This window comes from Citrus clementina, unplaced genomic scaffold (assembly GCF_000493195.1).
Source record: "Citrus clementina cultivar Clemenules unplaced genomic scaffold, Citrus_clementina_v1.0 scaffold_9, whole genome shotgun sequence".
NCBI classification, from domain to species: domain Eukaryota; kingdom Viridiplantae; phylum Streptophyta; class Magnoliopsida; order Sapindales; family Rutaceae; genus Citrus; species Citrus x clementina.
Window position 1 is genome coordinate 9,074,188 of NW_006261964.1, and position 8,658 is coordinate 9,082,845.

The following is an 8,658-nucleotide window of genomic DNA, read 5'->3' on the forward strand; positions in this document are numbered from 1 at the left end:
GGATCGACACTCGTCACCATAGATCTATACTACAATAGATTCGTGCGCTTGCGAGTACATTAAAATTTGCACAACAAGTTTTTGGCGCCGTTGCCGGGGAGGTAAGTAATTTTAATTCATAGAACTAATTTTTGTGAATAATTTCTTTTATTTGTTTTCTTGTATTTTTTTATTATTATTATTAAAAAAAAAAGAAAAAAAAAGTGAATCTAAAGGTTAGTATTTCTTTTCTTTTTCTCTTCTTTAAAATTCTGTAATTTAATTTTCAATTTTTTTTCTTTGTAATTTTCCTTTATTTTATTAATTTAATTTTTAGTTAATTCATTTCACGTATTTATTTTTGTGTGTTTTTATAGAAAGATTGTAATAGCGCAATCAGGTTAGTATCGTAATTTCTCCCTCTTTTTTATTTTTATTTGTTTTGTTCCCATCTTTATTTTTTGTTTTGTTTGCATCTTTATTTTTATTTTATTTATTTTGCATGTATGGTCGTAGGTCATTATTACCTAATCTTGAACCTATAGACCTTGAATTAGAAAAAACACTTCGCACACATAAACACGTTAAAAATAAAATGGATTTACAAGCACCACAGGAGAGGCCATTTAAGGACTATTTTAGTCCCTTAGCTAATTTGAGCACGTCATGCATAAGATACCCAAATGTAGCTGCTAGGAGTTTTGAATTAAAACCTAGTGTGTTAAATTGTCTCCCTACATTTTATGGCCTAGAAAATGAGGATCCATATAATCATTTGAATGATTTTCATGCCATTTGTCAAACATTCAAATATGAGAATTTTTCAGATGATGATGTTAAACTTAGACTATTCCCATTTTCTTTAAAAGATAGAGCTCGTTCATGGTTAAATACTTTACCTGCTAATAGCATTTCATCATGGGAACAAATGGTAACGAAATTTTTGAATAAATATTTCCCAGTGCATAAAACCAATGCTATTCGCAGGGAAATCTCAGAATTTACCCAGAGAGAGGACGAGCAATTTTTCGAAACATGGGAGCGATTCAATGGGCTACTCTTGAAGTGTCCACATCATGGGTACGAGAAATGGCACCAATACCAATACTTTTTGGAGGGATTACTACCAAATGTGCAAGAATGGCTAATGGCAACAAGTGGAGGAGAGCTAATGTCAAAAAGTGCGTCAGAAATTTGGGAATTCTTCCAGCGACAAGCGGATAATTCCCAACAACGGAGTCGATCAATCAGGAATACTAGAAGAATTAAGGGAGTAAATGAGGTTCAAATTGGCGAGTCAACTTCGGGAATCAAAGAAGTCAAGGAGATGGTTGAAGGTCTTGCTCGACAAATAGCATCGTTATCGACTGCTAAATCAACAGAGCCACATGACCATGACTCATACTCAGATCAAGCCAATGCCATAGGTGTAATGAGAAAACCATCGAATTACAACCCATACTCCAACACATATAACCCTGGATGGAGAGACCACCCCAATTTTTCATGGTCTCAAGGATTCCAACAGAATAGACCAGCAGCTCCAGCTCCACCAATGCAACAAATTTCTCAAAATCCTCAAGCCTCTCAGCCCCCATTTAGACCATACAATCAGAATCAGAATTTCTCTCAACCCAGACCATGGGAGGATTCATTCCAGAATCTCAAAAATCTTACTCACTCCACGATTGAGCAACAAAACCGCACCATTGATGGACTACGAAATGAGTTGAGAGCAGGTTTCAACTCACAAGCTCAATCTGTTTCAAGCCTCGAGAAGATGGTGGGACAACTTGCTTCTTCAGTTCAAACCTTGGCAATGACCGTTGAGAAAGGTAAGTTTCCAAGTCAACCAGTGCCTAATCCTAAAGGAGTACATGAAACAAGTACCAGTTCACCACAACAGCATGGAGAGGTCAAAGCAGTAATGACCTTGCGAAAAGGAAAAGAAGTCGACAACAAGGTGGAGATGCCAGTGACAAAAGAAAATCAAATTGTACCTGTGAATGTTGATGACTCATCACCGGAGGAGAAAGAAGAAACCAACCCACAAGAATATGTTCCCAAAGCTCCATTTCCTCAGAGGTTAGCGAAAGGAAAAAAGGAAAAATCCACAGGTGAGATTCTTGAAATCTTCAAACAGGTAAGTGTTAACATCCCTTTGCTTGATGCTATTAAACAAGTTCCATCTTATGCCAAGTTTCTTAAAGACCTTTGTACTAAAAAGAGAAACATGCATGTTCAAAAGAAGGCATTTTTAACAGAAAACGTTAGTTCTATACTTCAACATAAAATTCCTTTAAAATGCAAAGACCCAGGCTCCCCCACTATCTCATGTAGTATAGGGAACCACACAATTGAGAATGCTTTGTTGGATTTAGGAGCTAGTGTAAATCTGTTACCTTATTCAGTGTTTGTGAAACTTGGACTGGGAGAATTACACCCAACTCCAGTGGTGTTACAACTTGCAGATCGGTCCACAAAAATACCTCGTGGTATTGTGGAGGACGTGCTTATCCAGGTAGACAAATTTTATTTTCCTGTTGACTTCATTGTAATTGACACTCAACCAATACAGGATTCAAGGAAGCACATCCCCATTATTCTAGGCCGACATTTCTTGGCAACTGCGGATGCTCACATTCAATGTAGAACTGGAAATATGCAGTTGTCCTTCGGCAACATGACTATGGAGCTGAACATCTTCAACATTGCCAAACAACCTCACAGTGCAGATGATGGAATTGTTGATGTGGATTTAATTGAAGCATTAGTTGATGACACTTTTCTTTCAAACCTTAGTGATGATCCTTTACAAACATGTTTAACTCACTTTGGTTTTGATTTTGATATTGACAGATCGGTTGATGAGGTCAACGCCCTGCTTGACTCAGCACCATCTATGGACACTAATAAATGGAAGTCAAGAGTTGAGCAACTAGCACCATCAGAGAAGCAATTCATTCCATCATCAGAATCACCACCGAAACTCGAGCTCAAACCATTGCCCAACACTTTGGAATATGCGTTTTTGGGAGAAGAAAGTACTCTGCCGGTAATCATCTCATCATCCCTAAATGACGAACAAAAAGGTAAGTTGTTGGATGTTTTAAAAGAGCACAAAGAAGCATTAGGATGGACCATAGCAGACATTAAAGGTATAAACCCAGTAGATTGCATGCATTACATTCACCTTGATGAAAATGCTAAAACTACTAGGGAGATGCAACGTCGGTTAAATCCTAACATGAAAGAAGTTGTTAGAACTGAGGTCCTTAAGCTATTAGATGCAGGTATCATTTACCCAATTTCTGATAGTTCATGGGTCAGTCCTGTACAAGTTGTCCCTAAAAAGTCAAGAGTCACAGTAGTTACCAATGCTGATAATGAATTGATACCCACTAGAGTGACTACAAGATGGCGTGTATGCATTGATTATAGAAAATTGAATTCTGTCACACGTAAAGACCATTTTCCTTTACCATTTATTGATCAAATGCTTGATAGATTAGCAGGCCATGAATTTTACTGCTTTCTAGATGGTTACTTAGGATATAATCAGATTCCCATAGCACCAAAAGATCAAGAGAAAACTACTTTCACTTGCCCTTTTGGCACATTTGCATATAGGAGAATGCCATTTGGATTATGTAATGCACCTGCTACATTTCAACGATGCATGTTGAGCATTTTTTCTGATATGGTGGAACGATTCCTTGAAGTCTTTATGGATGATTTTTCTGTCTTTGGTGACTCGTTTGATCAATGTTTACATCATCTAACACTAGTTCTGCAGAGATGTATCGAGAAGAACTTGGTCTTAAATTGGGAGAAATGCCATTTTATGGTAAAACAAGGTATTGTTCTCGGTCACATCATTTCGAGTAAAGGTATTGAGGTTGACAAAGCCAAGGTGGATCTCATTTCTAATCTTCCTCCACCCAAAACAGTCAGAGAAGTAAGATCTTTCCTTGGGCATGCTGGTTTCTATAGACGTTTCATTAAAGATTTTAGTAAAGTTTCTAGACCCTTATGCAATTTGCTTACTAAGGATGTACCTTTTGTCTTTGATGATTCATGTCTTGTTGCGTTTGAAAAATTAAAGCATTTGTTGACATCATCACCCATCATTCAGCCCCCGAACTGGAAATTACCATTTGAGCTCATGTGTGATGCATCTGATTATGCAGTAGGAGCAGTATTAGGACAAAGAGTTGATCGAATTTCCCATGTTATTTACTATGCTAGTATGACATTGAATGATGCACAGTTGAACTATTCAACTACTGAAAAAGAAATGCTAGCAGTAGTGTTTGCATTGGAAAAATTTCGATCATATCTTATTGGTTGTAAAATAATTATATTCACAGATCATGCTGCTCTTAAATATCTTCTCACAAAGAAAGATGCAAAAGCCAGACTAATTCGTTGGGTGTTACTTTTGCAGGAATTTGACTTGGAATTCAAAGATAAAAAAGGGACAGAAAATGTTGTGGCGGACCACCTCTCTCGTCTCCATTTTGACACAATTATAGAACAATTACCATTAAATGAGTCATTTCCAGATGAACAATTAATGAGTGTGGAAGTATTACCTTGGTATGCTGATATAGTTAATTATCTTGTTACAGGTAAACTTCCAGAGCATTGGACCAAGCAAGACAAGGCTAAATTCTTTGCAGAGATAAAGAATTTCTTTTGGGATGACCCGTATTTGTTCAAGTATTGTGCGGATCAAATTGTTAGACGATGTGTCCCAGAAAGTGAAATTCAGAATATCCTTTCATTCTGCCATGAACAAGCTTGTGGAGGCCATTTCAGTGCTAAGAAGACAGCGACTAAAGTTTTACAATGTGGTTTCTATTTGCCATCTATATTTCGAGACGCTTACACTTTCTGTTCTTCATGTGATAGGTGTCAACGAATGGGAAGCATTACACGAAGGAACATGATGCCACTAAATCCAATTTTAGTGGTTGAGATTTTTGACGTATGGGGTATCGACTTCATGGGACCCTTTCCCCCTTCTTTTGGCCATCAATACATATTGGTTGCTGTTGACTACGTATCAAAATGGGTAGAAGCAATTCCATGTAGGACCAATGATCACAAGGTGGTGATAGCATTTTTGAAAAGCAACATTGTTTCACGCTTTGGATTCCCTCGAGCAATAATCAGTGATGGTGGTGCCCACTTTTGTAACAAAGCATTCAAAGCTCTTTTGACAAAGTATTCAATCACACACAAAGTGGCGACCCCGTATCATCCGCAAACCAGTGGCCAAGTTGAGATCTCCAATCGAGAAATAAAGCACATATTAGAAAAAACGGTGAGGCCGGACAGAAAAGATTGGTCATTAAGACTTGATGATGCCTTATGGGCATATAGAACGGCTTTCAAGACCCCGATTGGGATGTCACCCTACAGGCTAGTGTATGGAAAAGCTTGCCACCTACCTGTGGAACTCGAGCATCGTACATATTGGGCCATCAAGAAATTCAATTTTGACATGCAGCAAGCCAGCTCAGAAAGAAGATTACAGCTGGCAGAACTTGAAGAAATTCGCAATGACGCGTACGAAAATGCCAAGATTTACAAGCAACGAATGAAAGTCTTTCATGATAAGCAAATTATGAGAAAATCGTTCACTCCAGGTCAGAAAGTGCTTTTATTCAATTCTCGCTTGCACCTATTCCCAGGTAAGTTACGCTCTCGTTGGTCTGGCCCATTTATTATTCATACTGTTTTTCCACATGGGGCAATTGAAATTAAAGACCCAAAGAATGGTGTCACGTTTAAAGTTAATGGTCAAAGATTAAAGCCATATCTAGAGTACCAACCACATGAAGAAGACACCGAAATAAATTTGAGTGACCCACCAAATTTGAATTGATTTTTTTTTCTTTTCGTTGATTTGATTTTTCTTTCTTTCTTTTTATTATTATTCTTTTGCTAATTGAAATTGTTTTTGCATAAGTGTGTTTATTTTACCATTAAGTTTTCTCTTATCATTTTTAATCATGAGTCTCATACTTAGACCGTTCCTCCTGAACATTCTTAAACCACTTCAACGTGTCAAAACTCATCTCAAAAGACAGATTCAATTTTGTAAAACACATCGCATTTGGGCTCTACAACCACCAGAGTTAGTAGCCTATGTTGAGGGTTTAGAACACCAACTCAGAGACATTGAGAGAAGTGTTTACGACATCCAGTTGGAGCTTGAGGTAAATTCAATAAGAGGACGATTTTAATTTTCTTTGTGTGTTTTAATTTGTTTTTCTATTTGTGTGCTTTAGTTTGTTACCCCGGTGAAGTGGCGGATAACGGTACTCCGTGACAATCAAGTCGGTTACTTCAGTTTCCCATAATAACTGATATTCTGAGGCGAAGGTATGGACAGAAACGAGATTCTAGCGAAGCTTCACAAGCGATTCCCTTCACTTCCTCAGAATGCCCTCCTTACGATCTATAAAGCTCGGTCCGAACGCATGCGATTACTCATGAGGAATAACATACCTGCTGACATCCGTTGGTTAATCGAGGCTAAAGTACGATCGGCAGGTGAGTTACCTCCAAAATTTATTGCATACATGCCTGGTTGTGGTAAAGGAAATTATGCAAGAAAACGACGAGCTCGAAGAATTTCTGTTGCTTGTCATAAGTGTGCCAGAATGAGTTGCAATAAAAACCCATGTTCTTTAGGAATGGTGTCTGATAACAGGGAAGATAAGATTCAATTCATTAGGGATGGCTTGAATAAGGAGTCATTGGATGATATCCTTTTGTCTCTTGAAACGCATCCCAGTGGATATGTGCAAGGAGCGATTCTCCAGTTATGGCCATTATTCCAGAAAGAGCATGCACGATATAGTCTTGGGAATCTGACTATAAACGGCCCTGTTTGCCAGTTTATAAGAAAACTGGATAGGAAGCCTATTCTCGACCCATAGAGGGCGTTCAAGCCGTTTCTGGACGTAAAACCAGAGGAAGATGTGAGCCACAGTCGCAACTACCTGTAAATATCCTTTTACTTTATTGTTATTTTATTTCACTATTGTCTTATTGTTTGCATTATTGTCTTTAATAATTTTATTACTGTTTGCTTTTTCCTTTTTACTGTTTTCTTTTTGACTTGCAAGCCACGTGCTTTACGCGTTATTTGACACTAACATATTACCTCATACACAACCATGACCCACTATCACCGAGACTCTTAAATGTGATTTCTTTTTTGTCAAGCACTCACAAATTGTTTTCGAGAAGTATCACAATGGCAGCTACTCCCAATAGACAATTCAAGAACATTTGTGTGCTTTCTGGATTTACCTATGGCAAACATAAAGAGTTCGTTGAGGCAGCCATAGATCTTGGTCGAAGCATAGCAGCGAGAAAATTACACTTGGTGTATGGAGGAGGTAATCGAGGGTTATCAAAAATGGTCTCAGAAGCAGCTTTTATCAGAGGAAGTCAAGTGTTAGGCATCATCCCAAGAGTCCTAAAACCATTGGGCAGTTCGTCTGACTCATCAACTGGAGAAGAGTTAGTCGTCTCAGGTATGCAAGAAAGAATAACTGAAATGCTTAATTATGCTGATGCTTTTATTTTCCTTCCAGGAGATCTTGCAATACTAGAGGCATTTATGACACTAGCATCTTGGGCCCATCTGCACATCCACCAAAAACCCATCGGTTTGTTAAATGTCAATAACTTTTATGATGGCTTTATCGCATTTCTTAACCATGCAATAAAAAACTATTTCATTCCCGCTAATGTGAAAAAACTTTTTATTTGTGCTCACACTGCTAATGAGCTACTTGATCTGTTACAAGCTTATAGACCGGAGCCAGACCCCTGGACCTTCGTGTTGGAGCGTCCAAATAATGATGGTAACAGTAGCAGCAGTAAGAAGTACAAATTAGATTTAACTCTCCGCCTATAAATTTTTTCTTCTGTGTTGCACCACCCAGGTGATGTCTTCTAAACTCTACTTCTTTCCTTTCAAACATTGAGGACAATGTTTCGTTCTGGTTGGGGGGAGGGAATAGTCGACAATTGTGGAATTTTGGTTAAGTTTTTACTAATTTTTGTTGTAGAAACTAACTGTTGCTAACTTTTTGTGTTGAAGATGGCTGAATATGGAGTGTAGTGACTCTAGAAACGCATCTTCATCGTTTATACAAAAAAAAAAAAAAATTCAGACATTTTCTTTTTCTTTATTATGTGTTTATGTTTATTTTTCTTCTTTAATTTCTCCTCTATGAATATACATTTTCCAACTTTTGAGTCGAAGATGGCTGAATATGGAGTGTAGTTCCTCTAGAAACGCATCTTTTTTTTAAAAAAAAAAAATCATCATTTTCGTTTTCTATCATTTTACGTGTAACTTTTCTAATTAGTTTTTATGCATCATTTTCACATTTCTGCATGCATATTTTCCTTTCATGTTTAGAATAGGTTGGGGGGTAGAATGATGTTTAAAAAAAAAATGTGTGATTTGTTTTAACATTGGATGACATGATTAATTTCAAATTTTAGTATTTGTATTATCTTTGGTCTTAAGTGATGTTACGCTATGTTTGCTACTTTACATGTTGATGTCGGAGACAAATGTGAGTTGCTTGAAGGAATGAACATGTCATAATAAGTACCAAGTGAGTTTTTGAGCCTATTATTTTT

At 37.4% G+C, this 8,658-nt stretch overlaps 1 non-coding gene across 1 annotated transcript; it reads right to left on the minus strand.

Annotated features, from left to right (window-relative positions):
* Positions 1-958: 958 nt before the first annotated feature.
* On the minus strand, positions 959-1,062 carry LOC112095471. The gene has a single exon (XR_002903841.1). It is a non-coding gene; the product is annotated as a small nucleolar RNA R71 (small nucleolar RNA).
* Between the last annotated feature and the right edge of the window lie 7,596 nt (positions 1,063-8,658).